We start from the raw sequence: 20996 nt of genomic DNA, 5'->3' as shown, positions 1-20996 counted from the left end.
GCCGCAAGTTCTGCCTCGGACTCCCCTGTGATGAGGACGGCATCAAAATAAGGAATGACGCCCAGGAGGTCTTTCAGGACGTCTTCCATGAGGTTTTGGAAGAGGTCTGGGGCCACACTGACACCAAACTGTAGTGTCTTGACACGGAAAGCCCTGCGGTGGGTCACGATTGTCTGTGCCTCAGAGGTAGCCTCAACGACCAGAAGTTGTTGCTATGCCTGGGCCAAGTCGAGCTTTGCAAAGACTTTTCCGCCGGCCAGCGATACAAGGAGATGACTCACAACTGGAGCAGGATACGCATGCTGCTGCAGAGCCTTGTTGAGGTTGCACTTGTAGTCAGTGCAGATCCTCACATCCCCGTTTGCCTTAAGGGGAGTGACAATTGGGGTCTCCCACTGAACATACAGGACTGGGTCAATACCTCTTGTTTGATGAGGTGACCTAGCTCTGCATCAACCTTGGGTTTCAGGGCGAATGGCAGTCGCTGAAGTTGCAGTGGCAGGCAGTCTGCCACAAAGCCGCAACAAAGGCAGCAATGGATTCACCTGAGGCCTGGTCTTATTTGTAGAAGGCATGCTGGCAGGCAATCTCTGCTTTTTTTTTCTTTTTTTTTTTTAGTATTACTATTATTTTTATTTTATTTTTTTAAAAGATATTTATTTTGATTTTATATAATAAAACAAGTATCACAATCAAACAAAACAGAAAAGAAATACAATAAAAAACAACATAATCCAACAGAACTAAAAAACACAGTAAAGAACATATGACAGAAAAGATAAGAAAAAACAGAGAATAAAGAAAATTAGTTTTTTGATTCTTATCTTTATAACCCTCTTTCCTGACTTCCTCACGTCTCCCTTTCCTGTGTTCCCCTTTACACAATCAAATTCAGCAGATCCTTACCCTCTTTCAAATCTTAATCAGTATTATACATTTCAACCTATTATGTCTTCGATTTTCCCTTTCTTTTTAAATCCATTTTTAAATGTTCTTTATAACTTAATCCCTTATATCATTTTGTTTAATTTCGACATAATATTACTCTGGCCTTTACACCCTTTTCTTTTAAAACATTTTTGCATTTTTCTTTTTACCATGTCACTAATGCCATATTATCTTTATATCCAACATCATTTTAACATTCAAACATTTTACAATGTTTTTGTAGGTATTCTTTGAACTTCTTCCAGTCCTCTTCCACCGACTCTTCTCCCAGGTCTCGGATTCTGCCAGTCATTTCTGCCAATTCCATATAGTCTATCACTTGCATCCGCCATTCTTCCAGGGTGGGCAAATCTTGTGTCTTCCAATACTTTGCGATGAGTATTCTTGCTGCGGTTGTTGCATACATAAAGAATGTTCTATCTTTCTTTGGCACCAATTGGCCGACAATGCCCAGAAGGAAGGCCTCTGGTTTCTTAGGAACAGTATATTTAAATACCTTCTTTAGTTCGTTATAGATCATTTCCCAAAAAGCCTTAACCTTTGGGCATGTCCACCAAAGGTGAAAGAATGTTCCCTCAGTTTCTTTACATTTCCAACATTTATTGTCAGGCAGGTGATAAATTTTTGCAAGCTTGACTGGGGTCATGTACCACCTATAAATCATTTTCATAACATTTTCTCTTAAGGCATTACATGCCGTAAACTTCATATCAGTGGTCCACAACTTTTCCCAGTCAGCAAACATAATGTTATGACCAATGTCCTGTGCCCATTTAATCATAGCTGATTTAACTGTTTCATCCTGTGTATTCCATTTTAGCAGCAAGTTGTACATTCTCGAAAGTATCTTAGTTTTAGGTTCTAACAATTCTGTTTCTAATTTCGATTTTTCCACCTGGAAGCCGATTTTTTTATCCAAGTTAAAGGCCTCTCTAATTTGATGGTAATGTAACCAATCTCGCACTTTATCTTTTAGCTTCTCAAAACTCTGCAATCTCAATGTGTCTCGATCTTGTTCTAGTATCTCCCAATATTTCGGCCACTTGGCCTCCATATTGAGTTTTTTCAAAGCCTTAGCCTCCATAGGTGATAGCCACCTTGGGGTCTTGTTTTCCAATAGATCCTTATATCTTGTCCAGACATTAAACACAGCTTTCCTGACAATATGGTTTTTGAATGCTCTATTAGCTTTTACCTTGTCGTACCACAAATATGCATGCCACCCAAAAGCATTATTGAACCCTTCCAAGTCCAAAATGTCAGTGTTCTCAAGAAGTAGCCAATCTTTCAACCAGCAGAATGCTGCTGATTCATAGTACAACTTCATGTCTGGCAGGGCAAACCCCCCTCTTTCTTTAGCATCAGTCAATATTTTAAATTTTATTCTGGGCTTCTTGCCCTGCCAGACAAATTTAGAAATATCTCTTTGCCACCTCTTGAAACAATCCATCTTGTCCACAATCTGTAAAGTTTGAAACAAAAACAACATTTTTGGCAATACATTCATCTTTATAGCAGCGATCCGACCCAACAAGGAAAGCTTCAATTTTGACCAAATTTTTAGATCTTTCTTAACTTCTATCCAGCATTTCTCATAGTTATCTTTAAATAAATTCAAATTTTTAGCCGTCATATTAATCCCTAGGTATTTCACTTTCTTAACCACAGTTAAGTCTGTCTCCTTCTGAAACCTTTCTTTTTCCATTATTGTCAAATTTTTCTCTAAAACCTTAGTTTTTTGTTTGTTCAATTTAAATCCTGCCACATGACCAAATTCTTGAATCAATTCTAACACCCTTTTCTTACTAGATTCTGGCTCCTGTAATGTCACCACCAAGTCATCTGCGAAAGCTTTAAGTTTATATTGTTTAGCTCCGACCTTAATTCCTTGGATCAGCTGGTCCCTTCTAATCATGTTCAAAAGCACCTCCAGGACCGAAATAAATAACAATGGAGAGATAGGGCATCCCTGTTGTGTTCCTTTTTCTATTCTAAACTCTTCTGACACCACATTATTAACTATCAATTTTGCTTTTTGTTCTGAATAAATTGCTTCTATACCATTTTCAAACCCCCGTCCCACTCCCATTGCCTTAAGATTTTTCTTCATAAAATTCCAAGAAATATTGTCAAAGGCCTTCTCCACATCAATAAAAATTAAAACTGCTTTTGTATAAATATTCGTTTGCAGTAACTCCAAAGTGTCAATAATGTTCCTTGTATTATCAGAAAGATGTCTGCCTGGAAGAAAGCCTGCCTGATCTTTATGTATCACTTCATTTAAAACTCTTTTTAATCTGTTGGCTAAAATATCTGCAAAAATTTTGTAATCCACATTTAAAAGGGATATGGGACGGTAGTTCTTAAGTTGTGTCTTTTCAAGTTCAGATTTTGGTATTAGTGTGATGAAAGCTTCTTTCCACGACTCCGGCGCCTTCTTTCCCTCCAGAATCTCGTTGCACACCTCCTTTAATGGTTTAATTAAATAGTCTTTCAAAGTCTTGTAATACTTGGAGGTTAATCCGTCCGGTCCTGGAGATTTGCCTAATTGCATATTTTGAATGGCACCTTCAATCTCCTGTTCTGTTATTTTATAGTTCAATATTGTCTTATTTTCTTGAGATATTTTTTGTAATCCATTAATTCTTAAGAATTGGTCTATCTCAGTCTCATTCTGTGGCCCCTGGGTATAGAGTTGTTTGAAGTATCTCTGGAAGCACTTTCTAATCTCCACAGGATTCTGAATGTTTTTTCCTTCAACCTCAAGATTTGTAACCGTGTTCAGCTTCTGTCTTTTTTTCAACTGCCACGCTAGCAGTTTCCCACATTTATTTGCTGATTCAAAAGTCTTTTGTCTCATTTGTTTAATTTTCCACTCAATTTCCTGATTTATCAATTTCAAATATTGTACTTGGTATAATTTAATTTCTCTCAGAATCTCCTGTGACTTTGGTTTCGATCTTAATTTTTTCTCTCCTTCTTTTATTTTCTCCAAAATTTTATCTTTTTTCTCATTTTGGGTTCTCTTTTTTATAGCATTCTGTTGTATCAGAAACCCCCTCATGACCGCTTTACTTGCATCCCAGATTACTCTTTTTTCAACTGTAGTTTTCAGATTTACTTCAAAGTAGTCTCTCAAAGTCTTTTGGGCCTTCTTAACAATCTCTTGATCTCTTAATAAGGTGTCATTCATCTTCCATCTGAAGGAACCAGTTAATGTTAGTTTCATTTCCATCTTCACGGCGTTATGGTCGGAGCAAGTTTTGGGGCAGATTTCCACCTTTCTAGTCTTTGGTGCCAGTCCTCTAGTTATCCATATTTGGTCAATTCTAGTCCAGGTCATTTTGGCTTCAGAGAAGAAAGTCCCTTCTCTCCCTAAGGGATTTTTTGTTCTCCAAATGTCAATCAGGTCCATATTGTCAGTTAGGTCAAAAAAGGTTTTAGGTAGTCTGCCATCTTTTGTCATGTTTTGTCTTTGTGCCTTGTCCATATTTGTGGATACCACCCCATTCATATCGCCCATCATAATAATGTTATTGTAGTCCATATAATCCAACATTGTCTCATGCAACTTCTTGTAAAATTCCGACTTCCCCTCGTTTGGTGCATAAATTCCTAAAATCAAAAAATTTTCTCCTTGTATTTGAATTTCAATTGCCACAATTCTTCCTTGCTCATCTTTGAAAAGAAATTTTGGTGATAGGCTCTCTTTTGCATAGATAACAACTCCTCTCTTCTTCATTCTGTCAGATGAAATAAATTCTTGGCCTAACCTCTTATTGATTAAAACCTTCCGATGGAGCCTGATCACGTGCGTTTCCTGTAGACAAATTAAGTCCAATTGTTCCTTTTTTAATATATGAAAGATCTTCTTCCTCTTCTGAGGGGAGTTACAGCCATGAATATTCCAACTTAATAGTTGCAGAGTCATGTTGCAGTATATCTATTTTCCTCCTACGGCTCCCAAGAGTTCTTCTCCTTTTGGTGGTGGTGTCACTTTCTCCTGCACGTCAAGACCCAAAGGTGTAAGTAATGAACTCAAAGGTTCAAATCCTGAGGCTCCTGGTTCTTTTTCAGTCCCTTTCTGAAGGTCTTTTCCGTAGTCACTCAAAATTTTTTCCTTGTCTTCAACTGTTCTGATTTTAATTTTTTTTCCTCTGAAGTTAAAAGATAGTCCCTGGGGGAACTCCCATCTGAAGATGATTCCATTGCTTCTCAGTAGTTTCACCAAGTCTCCGTAGTTAGATCTAAGCTCCAGAAGGTGTTTCGGGATGTCCTTGTAAATATCCACTCTAAAGTCCTGAATCTCAAGAGTCTTTTGAAAGTGCGCACCCAGAATCTTATCTCTTTCTTCTTTCGTTCTGAGGGAGATCAGGCAGTCTCTTGACCTGACCTTCCTCCCTCCCTTTCCAAGTCTGAATGCACTTATAATTTTAAAGTCTTTATCCTCTTCCAAAGGCCAAAATTCTGCAAACTCTTTTGTCAGAAACTCAATTAAGTCCTCCTTTTCAAGCTCTGGAACTGACCTCAATCTCAAGTTATTTTCCCTAGTTTTTAGTTCAATCATAGACAGATATGCCTGGTGTTCGCCAATCTGTTTGCGCATAGGTTTGATTTCCTCTTGCATGGCCTCTACTTTCTGTTTGGCCTCCTCAGCTGTTTTACGGTTTACTGTAGTAGCTTCCAATAGCTTCCCAATAGATTCTGCATTTGACCTAACTTGCTGGGTCAAATTGTTGACACTGGCTGTGTTTTGGTCAAGTTTAGATGATTGTTCCGCCACTTGCTTGCTTAGGCCATCTAATTTTTCAAAAATTTTATCTAGCACTGTAGTAAAGTCTCCTCCTGTGGCCATTCCTTCAGGCCTTATTTGTTCTAAATCTTCCTCTTGTGCCACAGGGATAGTAGGAACAGATGACCTGCGCAGCTGTGAGATTATGCTGGGCTGTTGTGTTTTGGCTTTGCTTGATCTTGTCCTCCCTCTCATTCCACTGCTGTCTATGTGTCAAGGTCAGTCACACGGTTTGCAGTTCCCATGGAAATCCCCAAGTCCAAAGATGGAAAAAAAAACCCAGTCGTTACACCACTTCAATCTTCCACTAGAGGGACACAATGTTTATCTCAAAAGTCACAATTTATACAGTCTCGAATTACAAAGTGTCCCTTCAAGTTTATAACAGTTGCAAATGTCCAGCAAACCTTACAGATCCTCTACTTTGCAGAGTTAATCATAGAAAGTTACAATGTCTCCAAAAAGCGTGAGTTGCAGTTTGACAGTTCCACTGGCAGGCAATCTCTGATGACTGGGGAGCGAAGTGGGTCCTCAGCTTCAGCATTATTGCATCGAACATTGTATCGCTCAGTTTGGCTGGGGCCACTGGAGCCTGGGCAATTTTGAACGTAGCAGGCCCCCACACACTGAACAGCGTAGCCCGTGTTATTGTCACGTTATTGGTTGCGAGGAAGAACTCAAGCCGGGTGGCACAGGAGTCCCGTTTCCCTGGAACCGTGGTGTCAAATTCCTCAATGTGGCCCTGGGTGACCATGACATCCACTCTGTGTGATCTGCCTTGTGGCTGCAGTCAGTGATTTCAGCTCAGCTGAGGCAACAGTTTTCCAGCAGTGGTTTCAGCTTGTGGAAGCTAGCCAGGGATGCATACCTAGCCTTACATCCCACCTTCATCACCAGTGAAGTGTAGGTGAGTTCCCACGAGGCAAGACATGGTGATACCAGCAAGAACCTTTATTGAACTACATAACAGCGAAACAGGGGCAAAGCAACTGCTTATATACATTTCTGAAAGCTTGGGTCATTCCCACTCCCAACATGATTGGCTGTTTAAACTTCCAAACTGTGACTCACAACTCAGAGTTCAAGGGCCAATGGCAGAGGCCCAAATCCTGAAATGTTCTGTGATTGGACATCATGTATCGAATCAGAACACAGGAGCTCAGAATCCTTAGTCCAGACTCAAGCTCAGGCAAACACAGACCACTGAATACATAGCATCCGCCCTCCCCAATTTAGACAGCAACCCCAGTGGGGGTTCCCCAACATGCATCCTTTGGAATTTGGACCTCACCGCTACTATGTACTCTGAGTAATAATTTACCTTAAATATTCTGTGGCTCATGTCAAGGCTTCGGATTGTCTCCAGTTTTAGTTCTCTTCAGAGTAGACCAATTGGATTTGATGTACATGATAAACTTAGTTCCATTCATTTCAGTGGGTTTGCTCAGCACAGAACATAGTTGGATCCAACTCTCCATCTGTAAGTAAGACTACAGATGGTGGATAAAATGAGAACCCATCTAAACCTCCGTCAGAAAAGTGCTTTGTGGGGACAAGGAAAGTATCCCATCTCATCACCAAAGAGTTTCTTTCTCTTTGGGTCTCTTGAGCTGCTTATCTACAATATGCGGGTCTATCCCTATAAGGAAGCACTGGACCACCTGCTTACCTAGCTGCAACATGAACACCTACAAATCCGGAAGCTCAGACTCAGAGGGATATCCCTGCTTTTGGACTCTGACATGGCAAGTGATGCTTAGAGGGAGGGCGCGAGAAGGATTTAGATTCGAATCACAGCCAAGCACAAGTCTGTGCTAAAAGAAAAACTGTTGGGCCTTTCAGATCTTTGAAAAGAGTATTTCTTTCGTGTAGTACCCTGAAGATGCTGGCTGTAAGCTACTGCGGTCTGGCTGCCCATGTGAGTATTATGGAACAAGTGCTTTCTGGATTGCACATTACATAATACACTGTTAAGGAGAAATGGTCCTCGGCATTCTTTATTCAGAATAAGATCTTTAAACCACAAAATAACTTGGCTGAAAGATGAACAGTCCCTCTGTTCATGGGGTTCTCCATGACAATGTCTCAAGACACTGTTTACTGCTCTGAGAGCTGGGTTGGCTTTAGCATCAGGCAGTATATGAATTCTGTGAAACCATTAAAACCATTCTGCTAAAACAATTAAAAAGCCCTTTCCAGCCTCAACAGAAGGCCTTCTGCAATTCCGTCCTGACCTGGTGAATCTGGCTTGCCAGACTCCTCAGGGTCCATTTATTGTTTTGGAAAAGGAAGGGTGGTGTTGTGACTGGCATGCAAGGAAGATGTTCTGGCATGTGGGGTGTTCCTCTGGAGCACCTTCTCTTGGAAGCCTGCATGAAAAACAGATCCCCAGGCACCGCCTTGGAGGAGAGTCATGTTTGTCCCCAATGCTGCACCAGGGGGAGAATAGGGGGCTGGCCAGCCTCAAAAGACCCCAGTGGGCAGGGGCCCTGATCTCACCTTTTCTGCTGGGGAAATTAAACAGCTCTGATGAGAGACACAATCTCTTTTGCTTTTTGCCTGTGTGAGGAAAACTTCATCCAGGCAGGCAGCAGCCACTGAACATCTGGGGCTGTTTCGGGGCAGGGCTAGAGACCAATTGCTTCCCAGAACAACTACAGGAGCCATTCAAGAACTGGTCATTGTCATTTACTTCAAAGATGAGGACGAGGTGGCCAAGGTGAGGGCCAACAAGGTTAACTTACTCAATAGGAGGGAGAGATTGTTCTCAGGAGCTTCAGAGATTGTCTAGCTTTTGGAGGACAACTAATTTGTACAGTGGTACCTTGAGTTAAGAACTTAATTTGTTCTGGAGGTCCGTTCTTAACCTGAAACTGTTCTTAACCTGAGGTACCACTTTAGCTAATGGGGCCTCCCACTGCCACCACATCGCCAGAGCATGATTTCTGTTCTCATCCTGAAGCAAAGTTCTTTACCCAAGGTACTATTTCTGGGTTAGCGGAGTCTGTAACTTGAAGCATCTGTAACCTGAAGCGTCTGTAACCCAAGGTACCACTGTACTGCATTCCTCCTCCATCATCCCATTTTCCATTTCCGTCTTGCAGCCAAACCATTTTGGATTGTTGTGTCGGAATCTCCGCTCGGCCAAGCTGATAAAGGCCTCTGATAAGGCCTCAGGCACATTCCCATCCAGCAGAGAATCAAAGCAGCACACGGAAGTGATGAGATTTATGGCTACATGGCTAAAGAGTTTTATTTCTCACTACGCAGACAGCAAAGAAAAATACATCCTCTCTCTATGAAAGCAGAGAGCAACTGCAAAGCAAAGGAACAGGAAACCACTAACGTCACATCCGTCTCCTGTCTCCCGTGAGACTTCCAACAGTATGGAATCCCAGGAATGTAAACAGAGTCTTGTGACTCCAAAGCACTGCTCAGTGGCAAACAGAAACTAACATCCTCCCCCTTTCTGTAAACACCACTGGGCAATGTGTCATGTACAATCTCAGTACAAACCCAATTTCTGTACATAGGTACAGTGTTGATCCTTCAGAACAACCTTGGACAATAAATCAGCAGGAATTTCATTACCTGTCATGTAGGACACCGTTACAAGTCCTTTCTGAACACATTCTCTAGCATGTTGCAGCTTCAATTGCAAGTGCTTCGCGCTTTGCTTACAACCTTCAGAAGTCAGGAAAGCCAAACATGCTTTGTTGTCCTGATAAACCTGGATTGGACACTTTACAGGAATTCTCATGTCTTTACGCAATTGTAACAACCATTCACAATCCACAAGTGAATAAGACAGTGCATTCAGTTCAGCTTCACAAGAACTTAAGCTTACTGTTGTTTGCTTCTTGCACGACCAATCAAATAGGCCCTGATTGTACATGTAGCAAACTCCAGACGTGCTTTTCCTATCTGTAGTGTCACTTCCAAAACTCGCATCAGTAAATATCTCAAGACCGCAAGACTTCTGATTGTTAAATCTCAGTCTGTAATGCATAGTGCCTTTCAAATAGTGTGCTATGTGTTTCAGAGCTTTCCAATCCTTAACGGTAGGATTGTTGACATGCCCGCTTAGCAAGTTACAGCTAACTGCAATGTCAGGTCTTGAACATCTGGCAATGAAGTTTAGTTTGCCTAGCACACTTCTGTACAGTGTCGTGTCAGAAAATGCTTCTTCAGTATCATCTACCTGATAATCTGTTGTCATCGGTGTGTCTACAGGGTTAGCATCCATCAGGTTTAGTTTGGTTAATACATCAGCGATTTTCTGTGACTGGTGTACTAAAATATTACCATCTTGGTCTCTCTCTATTTCCAGAGATAGGTAGTTGGTTACCTCACCAAGATCTTTCATGTCAAAGTGCTCTTTCAGTTGAGCTAGGGCGCTATTGTACATTTTGACATCCTTCCAAAAATAAAGTATATCATCAACATAAAATAAGCAATACAGCTTCTTTTGCCCTTCCTCTTTGACAAATACACATGGATCAACTTTACCTTGCTGAAAACCTAGAGAAAACAACACTTCAGTGAGTTTCGAGTGCCAGCATCGTGCACTTTGCTTGAGACCATATAGGGACTTTTTCAGAGAAGAAACAAATCCCTGTTTTACCTGTACACCATCAGGTGGAAGCATATAAAGTGATTCACCTAAGGTTCCGTACAAAAATGCTGTATTCATATTGTGATGAGAAAAGTGCAGATTCTCTTCTGCAGCAAGTTTGAGCATAAGCCTAATGCTCTCATATCTCATGGTGGGTGAGTAGGTCTCATGATAGTTGTCTCCTGGTACCTGTGAAAAACCTCTGGCTACCAATCTGGCTTTGTGTCTGACTACCTTGCCATTTTGATCTGTCTTTGCTTGAATACCCATTTGCTGTCAAGCAATTTCATCCCTGGAACTGTCGGAACTAGCTCCCATGTTTTGTTCCTCTCTAAGGAATCAAGCTCAGCCTTCATGGCAGTTAACAATGGCTCAGCATCCTTCGAATCCAAAGCCTGGATCTCTTGGAAGCTTGAAGGTTCAAATACCTTCTTGGAGCTATTAACAGCAGTTACAGCTTTTGCTGCTTTAGCAAATTCATCAGCAAATCTCTTTGGAGGTCTTCCTTTCATGGCTCTTTCAGACCTGTGAATTAGACGTAAGTCTTCAATGCTCTCCTCTTCTTTCTTAGGAGAAAAGTGGTCTATAGTGAACAGTGGTTCCTCCAATTCTTGATCAGAGCATTCAGAGGGTCGCAGAGAGGCCTTAGCACTCTTGAAATCCTCTGAATCATCTGATTCAGTTTCAGATTCAGAATCAGAACCTTCATCAGTGGGTGTGGGGTTTTGCTGCTGTTTATCCTCAGACTCTTCACTGTCATCAGGACTACATTGGTAAATTCCCACATTCTCCCCCCACTTGGCATTGTACTCAACACTTCTAGTGAGCCTAACTGTGTTAGTGTCAGTCATCATTACTCTGTAAGAACCTTTCTGATATCCTAGAAAGATACCATTCAAACCACGTTTGCCTAACTTGGAGCTTTGTGGTGTGTGAACCCACATGTCAGAACCAAAAATTCTCATGTGTTTGATGAATGGTTTCTTGCCAAACATCTTTTCACAGGGGGTACAACCAATCGGCGATGATAATCTGTGATTATAAGTATAAACAAAACAGCCGGATGCTTTTGAGAGCCAGTGTGGTGTAGTGGTTAAGAGCGGTAGTCTCGTAATCCTGGGGAACCGGGTTCGCGTCTCCGCTCCTCCACCTGCAGCTGCTGGGTGACCTTGGGCCAGTCACACTTCTCTGAAGTCTCTCAGCCCCACTCACCTCACAGAGTGTTTGTTGTGGGGGAGGAAGGGAAAGGAGAATGTTAGCCGCTTTGAGACTCCTTAAAGGGAGTGAAAGGCGGGATATCAAATCCAAACTCTTCTTCTTCTTCTTCTTCTTTTGCCCAATAACTCTGATAGATTTGCATCATGCAGCAAGGTTTTCAACTAACATGTTGGTCCAGCTCCGGCTCTCAGGCATGGCTCACTGAGCTTCTCACAAGCATTTGCAATCCAAATTAATGGCTTACTGGCTGTCTAACAGAGGTGAAACCAAAGGAAAAAGGAACAGGAGAAGAGGATAAGGAGCAAACTGAGAGAATTGCAGAAACATGAAGGGGCTGGTCACTTTCACCCTAGGGTTTCCAATGGAAGGTGAAATCTGTTGAAGAGCTCATTTCTGAGTTCTTCTTGACTTCTAACCCTCTTCTCTTCTGGAGGCCACAAGGAGGGCTCTTTGCCATCTAGCCCCACAAGTCAAGAGGCGGGCACATCCCAAAAGCTTTGGCCTCCACTTTGTACTCCACCTGGCAGCTAAGCATCTGGTAAGGTCACTTTGCTTTGTTTGCAGCTTTGCACAGGGTTATCCCATTTCATCTTCCCAACAATCCAGTAGAGGTTAGTTATGTATGCCTAGCTGGGGCAGCAGGTGTCCCCAATGCTGCCCAGGGTCCTGGTCCTTGCAGGACTCTCTGCAATCCTCTTGAGTGGGGGGAGCAGGCAACCCCCCAGCAGCAGTTTGGTTCCATTCCTCCATTATAAAAAGCCTCCTTTTTATTATTTATTTACCAACAGTGGTGATAATTTCTGGGGGCAAGAGGGTCTAATGTTACTGATACTCAGTACCCTTCTAACAGAACATCCTTTCTGTCTTTCCTGCATGAAACAATGAATCCACACTGGAAAATGGCGGCCTATCGACTGGAGCATGGGAGGAGGCCTCTGGAAACAAGAAGACCCACACAAGAATGTCATCTGCCAGGAAAGGAGGCTCAGCAAAGACACCGTCTGCAACCTCAATCCATACCCTTATGGTGACATTGGGTATTAGAGACTTTTTGCTGATTATTTAAAGAGTTACAACAGTGAGGTGAAAACGCAAGCAGGACTTGGAAGTATGAGCAACAGCTTCCTCAACCGTGTTCTACAGAAGAACTTATATAGTTTAGGGAAGTTTTTAATGTCTGACATTTTAATGTATTTTTAATCTTTTGTTGGAAGCCGCCCAGAGTGGCTGGGGAAACCCAGCCAGATGGGCGGGGTACAAATAATAATAAATTATTATTGTTGTTGTTTTTGTCAGGGGACTGCCATCGAAAGGTGGGAGGGGGGCAGAAGAGTACTGGGAGCCTCCAACATTGCTGAGAAGTAGCACTTCGTCAGGCAGTGGAGAGAGTCACGCCTCCAGCGAAGCAGAGGGGGAAAGGAGGGGCGAGGCGAGGCAAAGGCTCACAGACATTACTGTGAGCCCAAGCACCTCGCTCAGCCAGGCTGGTCAGGAAACGGACCTGCCACTTCCGTCACCCAGTTTTTGCAAGAGGGTCAAACATAAGGAGGGGAGGCGGAGATTTGGGGTGGCCAAGTATTTATGTTGGGGGGGAAACCGGAAGGGGCCACTCCCGGAACCTGCAAGTGACTGAGACAGACATGAACTTTGGATCTCTGAACTGTACATAGTTTGCACTTAAGAAAACCTGTAAAAGACAGGTCGGAGTCCTGGCTGTTTACTCGCGAGCAATCACCTGCAAACCTGACAATTATTGTTGTTGTTGTAGTGTTTGGGCAAGACTGAAAAATGTCCTAGAAAGAAAGTCCTCATGATCCCCCATTGAAGCAGGGCTAGTCAAGAAATTAAATGTGAACAAGAACTGGGGCACATACAAGGAACTCCTTGATCTTAGAGAGGGTACTATCAGGCTTTAAAAAGAGAGGTTAAAATGGATATATTGAATAGTATTGGTGAAATATGCCGCATTCAGGGATAAATAACACTTTATCAATTTATGTAAGAATGTATGAGAGTATATTATATTGCATTTTTAAATATCGTTTTATTTCTTTTTTATATGCATCACTGTTCTTCCCCCCCTCACTCCCACCGTTTTCCTTGGTATCACTTAATTTTTCTATGGTGTGTAACGCCAGGTCTATAGGCAACAAAACTGCCACCCTGCAAGATTTCTTTACTTCGCAGGGGGTTGACCTGGCTTGTGTGATGGAGACCTGGGTGCGCGAAGGGGAAACAGTTACCTTACGAGAGATGGTGCCCCCGGGTTTCTCCATCCTCCACTAGTCGCAGACCGTGGGCCGGGGGGGAGGGGTGGCATTATTAATCCGGGAAGATTGTTTTTTCAGGGCTCTGCCATTTCCATTGATCCCCGGCATTGGATGTGTTGGCCTAGTGTGGGGCTCCGAGGAGAGCTTGGCTGTCTGGCTGGTGTACAGGTCACCTAGCGCACCAGCAGCCGCCCTGTCAGGCCTACTGGAGGCAGTGGCCAGCTGGGCCTTGGAGTTCCCTAACCTATTGGTATTGAGGGACTTCAACATCCATGCTGATGCCACTCCCTCCTCACAGGCTCTGGACCTGGTGTCTTCCACAGCGACATTAGAGTTCTCCCAGTTTGTTTCGGGCCCCACACATCAAGCAGGCCACACACTAGATTTGATCTTTGGCGCAGGCATAGATGTGATCATGTTCCCTTCGATGAAGGTGCCATGGTCTGATCACTACGCTCTGAAAGCCAGGATTGACTTTCCACCCCCACCCTGCTTAGGTGGCGAGCCAATTTGGGCTCGCCCGCAGAGGCTGATGGACCCTGATAGATTCCGTCAAGCCTTGCGGGACCTTGCTCCCCCTGACAACTCATTGACTGAGCTTGTTGAGGGCTGGAATACTCGGCTCTTGGTGACCATCAATAATAATAATAATAATAATAATAATAATAATAATAATAATAATAAAATTTTATTTATATCCCGCCCTCCCCAGCCAAAGCCGGGCTCAGAGCGGCTAACATCAAATGTATAATACATTAACATAAAATCAGACAATCAATTAAAATACATCCTCAAATCAGATCAGGATCAGAATAAAATCCAATCGGATGGCAACCTGCAGATTAGGGTTGGGGACCTTAAATGCTCACCAGGCCCAACTGTTTGTGCTGAACTTATATGGGCCTGTGAGAAAAATTGGGAGGCCACTTTCATGCAAGTTCTTATGAAAGGGGAGAGGGAGTCAGACTGAACCCCGACCAAAGGCCTGGCAGAACAGCTTCGTCTTGCAGGCCCTGCGGAAAGATGCCAAGTCCCGCAGGGCCCTAGTTTCTTGTGACAGAGCGTTCCACCAGATTGGAGCCACAGCCGAAAAAGCCCTGGCTCTAGTTGAGGCCAGCCTAACCTCTCTGTGGCCTGGGACCTTCAAGAGATGTTTTTATTTGAAGACCGTAAGTTCCTCTGTGGGACATACCAGGAGAGGCGGTCCCGTAGGTACGAGGGTCCTAGGCCGTATAGGGCTTTAAAGGTTAAAACCAGCACCTTAAACCTGATCCTGTACCCCACCGGGAGCCAGTGCAGCTGGTATAGCACTGGGTGAATGTGATCTTGCAGTGAGGACCCCGTAAGGAGTCTCGCCGTGGCGTTCTGCACCCGCTGGAGTTTCTGGGTCAGTCTCAAGGGCAGCCCCAAGTAGAGCGAGTTACAATAATCCAGTCTGGAGGTGACCGTCACGTGGATCACAGTGGCTAGGTCAGGGCGAGAGAGGTAAGGAGCCAACTGCTTAGCTTGGCGGAGATGCCGCCTTTGTTATAGCTGCAACCAGAGCGGAAGCCGGATTGGAATGGATCCAGAGCCGATGTTTCATCCAGAAACCCACCAAGCTGTTCAGCAACCGCTCTCTCAATCACCCAAGATTCAAAACCAGGCAGTAATTGGATAGATCTAAAGGATCTAATGATGTTTTCTTTAAGAGCGGGTGCACCACTGCCTCCTTCAGTTCCCCTGGGAATGTCCCGGTACCAAGGGACAAATTGATGATATCCCCTAGGGGGGCCCACACCTCGTCTGGACACGCTCTTATCAGCCAGAACGGGCACGGATCAAGAGGACAAGTGGTGGGCTTTCCAGCTTGGAGGAGTCTGTCCACATCGGCTGGGGATATCCAGTCAATGTGGTCCAATACTGGACCAGAGGACAGTCGAGGGGCCTCCAGTTCCGTTATTGTTGCAGCTATAACAAACATCATTAGATCCTTTAGATCTATCCAATTACCGCCCGGTTTCGAACCTTCCATTCCTGGGTAAGGTGATTGAGAGAGCGGTTGCTGAACAGCTTGGTGGGTTTCTGGATGAAACATCGGCCCTGGATCCATTCCAGTCCGGCTTCCACGCTGGTCATGGGACCGAGACGGCTCTGGTCGCCCTAACAGATGATCTCCGTAGGCAGCTGGATCGAGGCGGGTCGGGGCTGCTGATTCTTCTAGATCTGTCAGCAGCTTTTGACATGGTCGACCACGAACTCCTGGACCACCGCCTTGCCGACGTGGGGATCCAGAGCACAGTCCTTCAATGGCTGCGCTCATTTCTCTCTGGTCGGGGACAGAGGGTGGTGCTTGGGGGGGAACTGTCATCGCGCCACTCCTTGGTGTGTGGAGTGCCTCAGGGTGCCATACTCTCCCTGATGCTTTTCAACATCTTTATGCGCCCCCTTGCCCAGCTTGTCTGGAGTTTTGGTTTGGGCTGTCATCAGCATGCCGATGACACCCAACTCTATCTGTTGATGGATGGCCATCCTGACTCGGCCGCAGACACACTGATCAGATGTTTGCAAGCTGTGGCTCGATGGTTACGTGGGAGCCGGTTGAAGTTAAATCCTTCGAAGACAGAGGTCCTTTGGCTGGGAAGGGACGATATGGGATTGGGGGGGCAACTCCTATCTCTTGTGGGGGCACAATTTGTCCCAGCACCGTCCGTTAAGAGTTTGGGTGTAATCTTCGACACCTCCCTTTCCATGGAGGTGCAGATTGCAGCTATAACAAAGGCGGCATTTTTCCATCTCCGCCAAGCTAAGCAGTTGGCTCCTTACCTCTCTTGCCCTGACCTAGCCACTGTGATCCATGCGACGGTCACCTTCAGACTTGATTATTGTAACTCACTCTATGTGGGGCTGCCCTTGAGACTGACCCAGAAACTCCAGCGGGTGCAGAATGCTGCGGCGAGACTCCTTACATTCACCTGGTGCTATACCGGCTGCAGTGGCTCCTGGTGGAGTACAGGATCAGGTTCAAGGTACTGGTTTTAACCTTTAAAGTCCTATACAGCCTAGGACCCTCATACCTATGGGACCGCCTCTCCTGGTATGTCCTACGGAGGACCTTACGGTCTTCAAATAAAAACATCTCAGAGATCCCAGGCCACAGGGAGGTTAGGCTGGCCTCAACCAGAGCCAGGGCTTTTTCGACCGTGGCCCCGATCTGGTGGAACGCTGTGTCACAAGTGACCAGGGCCCTGCGGGACTTGACATCTTTCCGCAGGGCCTGCAAGACAGAGCTGTTCCACCAGGCCTTTGGCCAAAGCACAGTCTGACCCCCTCCTTCGGTAATCCTCACAGAACTCTAGCCCAATGGTTGCCATTAATTTGATTTTGAATTGATTTTAGAATGAATTGATTTTAGAATGCATTTCAATGAATTGTGATTTTATGTAAACTGAGTTACTTTTATTGTTGTTAGCTGCTCTGAGCCCGGCTTCAGCTGGGGAGGGCGGGATATAAATAAATTATTATTATTATTATTATTATTATTATTATTTATAATTGGAATTCTTTCATCAATTTTTTTTATTGAAAAGGGGTAAATATGGAAACCATGGAAGGGGAGGACAGGAAGAAAATGCATAAAGTACCGTAACTTACACTTTATGTTAACATTTAAAAAGTTTTTTTGTAAAAAAATCAATAAATAAGATTTTTTAAAAAAAAATAAATAAAAGAAAAAGAGATGCTTGGTTGAGAACTCTTCCTTGAGACTCCTCCCCAGCACATTGTCTCTGACATAGTCCTGGGGTCCCCACCTTCTTCTTTGGCGATCACTCGGAGCCAAGTAAGATTCTTCCATGAATACGGTCTTAACAGTGAGTCCGTAAGTGACTATGGAGGCCAATTCTGGACCCACATGTCCTTCCACAGTGGGGACATAGTTTTCCGGGCGGGAGTTTATCACGGTGAGGATTTGCCAAATGTTCCTTCCTCTTAGCACGTTTCTCCCTTTCGTGCTGAGTTTGAGCATCTTCAAAGACTATGACACCTTTGGTAAAGGCTGTTCCCCAACTGGAGTGCTCGCAGGCCAGTGTTTCCCAGTTGTTGGTGTTTATACGACTTTTTTTAGATTTGCCTTGAGAGAGTCTTTAAACCTCTTTTGTTGAGCACCAGTATTATGCTTTCTATTTTTAAATTCAGAATAGAGTAGTTGCTTTGGAAGACAATAATCAGGCATCCACACAACATGACCATTCCAACGAAGTTGATGTTGAAGAATCATTGCTTCGGCACTGGTGATCTTTGCTTCTTCCAGTACACTGGAATTAATTTGCCTGTCTTCCCAAGTGAGATGTAATTTTTTTCAGACACACTGTTGATGGAATCTTTCAAGGAGTTGGAGATTGCATTTATAAGTGGTCCATGTTTCACAAGCATACAGTAAGGTTGGTAGTACAACAGCTTTATACACCAGCATTTGTGTTTCCCTGCAAATGTCCTGGTCCTCAAACTCTCTGCACTTCAATCAGGAGAAGTTGGAAGCTCTCCAAGTTGGTGGCCATCACTGCCTCCTGTGGCAGTGAGCTCCACAGGTTTAACTATGTGCTGCATGAGTAAGAGTTCTGGTGTTATGAGAGAAATGTTTTGTTATTTATTTTATTTTATTTTATTTTATTTTATTTTATTTTATTTTATTTTATTTATATTCCACCCTATCCCCAGAGGTTTCAGGGCAGCTCACAGAACAAAACTAGAACACAAAATCACAAAATATATAATTATCCATCTGCAAGGATCTTCTGGTGAGCAATTGTAACAAGTATGGCTATGGATCTTTGCCAATGGTTTCATAAGAAACGCCCCTTCTGGTTTTTTTTAAAAGCAGGCAAATTGACTCTGCCACTGAATAGAAGATTAATATGTAAGGCAAAACATCCCATGAACCAGCACAAAAGAGGCATTTTAGAAAGCTTGGAGGTGGTGGTGGGAGAGGGGAAGGAGAAACGACACTTTTGCAACTGCTGATCTATAAAAAGCAGCTCAGCCAGCAAAAGGAGCTGGAAATCAAGTTGATGAGTGCCTGAGATCCTGATGAGGTTGCTAAAACCCAGCTCTGGAGCTTGCATTTCTGCAACTGAACAGCTGAAGGCAGATGCATAAAGCATCAGATTATAAAACACACCCTGTTTATCTGAAATGTGGACATTTAAAGAGCACCTTTGACTGAAGAAAATATCCTTTATAAAAATACAAGGCCAGTGGAAGTGATGATATTCCAGCTGAACTATTTAAAAGTTTAAAAGATGATGCTGTTAAGGTGCTACACTCAATATGCTAGCAAATTTGGAAAACTCAGCAGTGGCCAGAGGATTGGAGAAGATCAGTCTACATCCCAATCCCAAAGAAGGGCAGTTCCAAAGAATGCTCCAACTACCGCACAATTGCACTCATTTCACACGCTAGCAAGGTTATGCTTAAAATTCTACAAGGAAGGCTTAAGCAGTATGTGGACCGAGAACCCCCAGAAGTGCAAGCTGGATTTTGAAGGGGCAGAGGAACCAGAGACCAAATTGCAAACATGTGCTGGATTATGGAGAAAGCTAGAGAGTTCCAGAAAGACATCTACTTCTGCTTCATTGACTATGCAAAAGCCTTTGACTGTGTCGACCACAGCAAACTATGGCAAGTTCTTAAACAAATGGGAGTGCCTGATCACCTCATCTGTCTCCTGAGAAATCTCTACATGGGACAAGAAGCTACAGTTAGAACTGTATATGGAACAACTGACTGGTTCAAAATTGGGAAAGGAGTATATTGTCTCCCTGCTTATTTAACTTATATGCAGAATTCATCATGCAAAAGGCTGGGCTGGATGAATCCCAAGCCGGAATTAAGATCGCCGGAAGAAATATCAACAACCTCAGATATGCAGATGACACAACCTTGATGGCAGAAAGTGAGGAGGAATTAAAGAACCTTTTAATGAGGGTGAAAGAGGAGAGCGCAAAATATGGTCTGAAGCTCAACATCAAAAAAACGAAGACCATGCCCACTGGGCCCATCACCTCCTGGCAAATAGAAGGGGAAGAAATCAAGGCAGTGAGAGATTTTACTTTCTTGGGCTCCATGATCAGTGCAGATGGTGACAGCAGTCATGAAATTAAAAGACGCCTGCTCCTTGGGAGAAAGGCGATGGCAAACCTAGACAGCATCTTAAAAAGCAGAGACATCACCTTGCCAACAAAGGTCCGTATAGTTAAAGCTATGGTTTTCCCAGTAGTGATGTATGGAAGTGAGAGCTGGACCATAAAGAAGGCTGATCGCCGAAGAATTGATGCTTTTGAATTATGGTGCTGGAGGAGACTCTTGAGAGTCCCATGGACTGCAAGAAGATCAAACCGATCCATTCTGAAGGAAATCAGCCCTGAGTGCTCTCTGGAAGGACAGACCGTGAAGCTGAGGCTCCAATACTTTGGCCACCTCATGAGAAGAGAAGACTCCCTGGAAAAGACCCTGATGTTGGGAAAGATGGAGGGCACAAGGAGAAGGGGACGACAGAGGATGAGATGGTTGGATAGTGTTCTCGAAGCTACCAGCATGTGTTTGACCAAACTGCGGGAGGCAGAGGAAGACAGGAGTACCTGGCGTGCTCTGGTCCATGGGGGTCACGAAAGTCGGACACGACTAAACAACAACAACAACAAGGGATTTCATTTCTGTCACAATTGGCAAAGCAACAAAACAAACAAAAATGGTGGGTCCCCGTCCCCCCCCCTCCCGATTTCCTAGAATTCCCTCTGCAACTGAGTTCTTAAAGAGACAGTAACTCTTTTACCAGTCCCAATAAATTCCTCCAAAAGAAAAGAAAAGGAACCTGACAGAAGCAGGGCAGGATTGGAGGGTGAGATGGTCTTGGAGCTATCCTATTAACTGAATGCCCTCCACTCCTCTCTGGACTATTGTTGGGATTTTGAATACGTGCAGCTTCACACAGAGTCAATTAGGAGTTGGCCGACAGCCAAGGCAATGTAAAGAAGTAAAATCTGCCTGGTGATCTGCTGAGGAGATTTCACCCCTCCCATATCCAAGAATCTCCTGACGAGTCTGCTGATTCTCCAGAGAGGAGGAGCAATGTTCTGCTTTCAATATACAATATCCTTATGACAGAAGTGCCTGG

This window comes from Podarcis erhardii, assembly GCF_964252035.2.
Source record: "Podarcis erhardii genome assembly, chromosome: W".
Taxonomy (NCBI): domain Eukaryota; kingdom Metazoa; phylum Chordata; class Lepidosauria; order Squamata; family Lacertidae; genus Podarcis; species Podarcis erhardii.
This window is presented reverse-complemented; position numbering follows the sequence as displayed.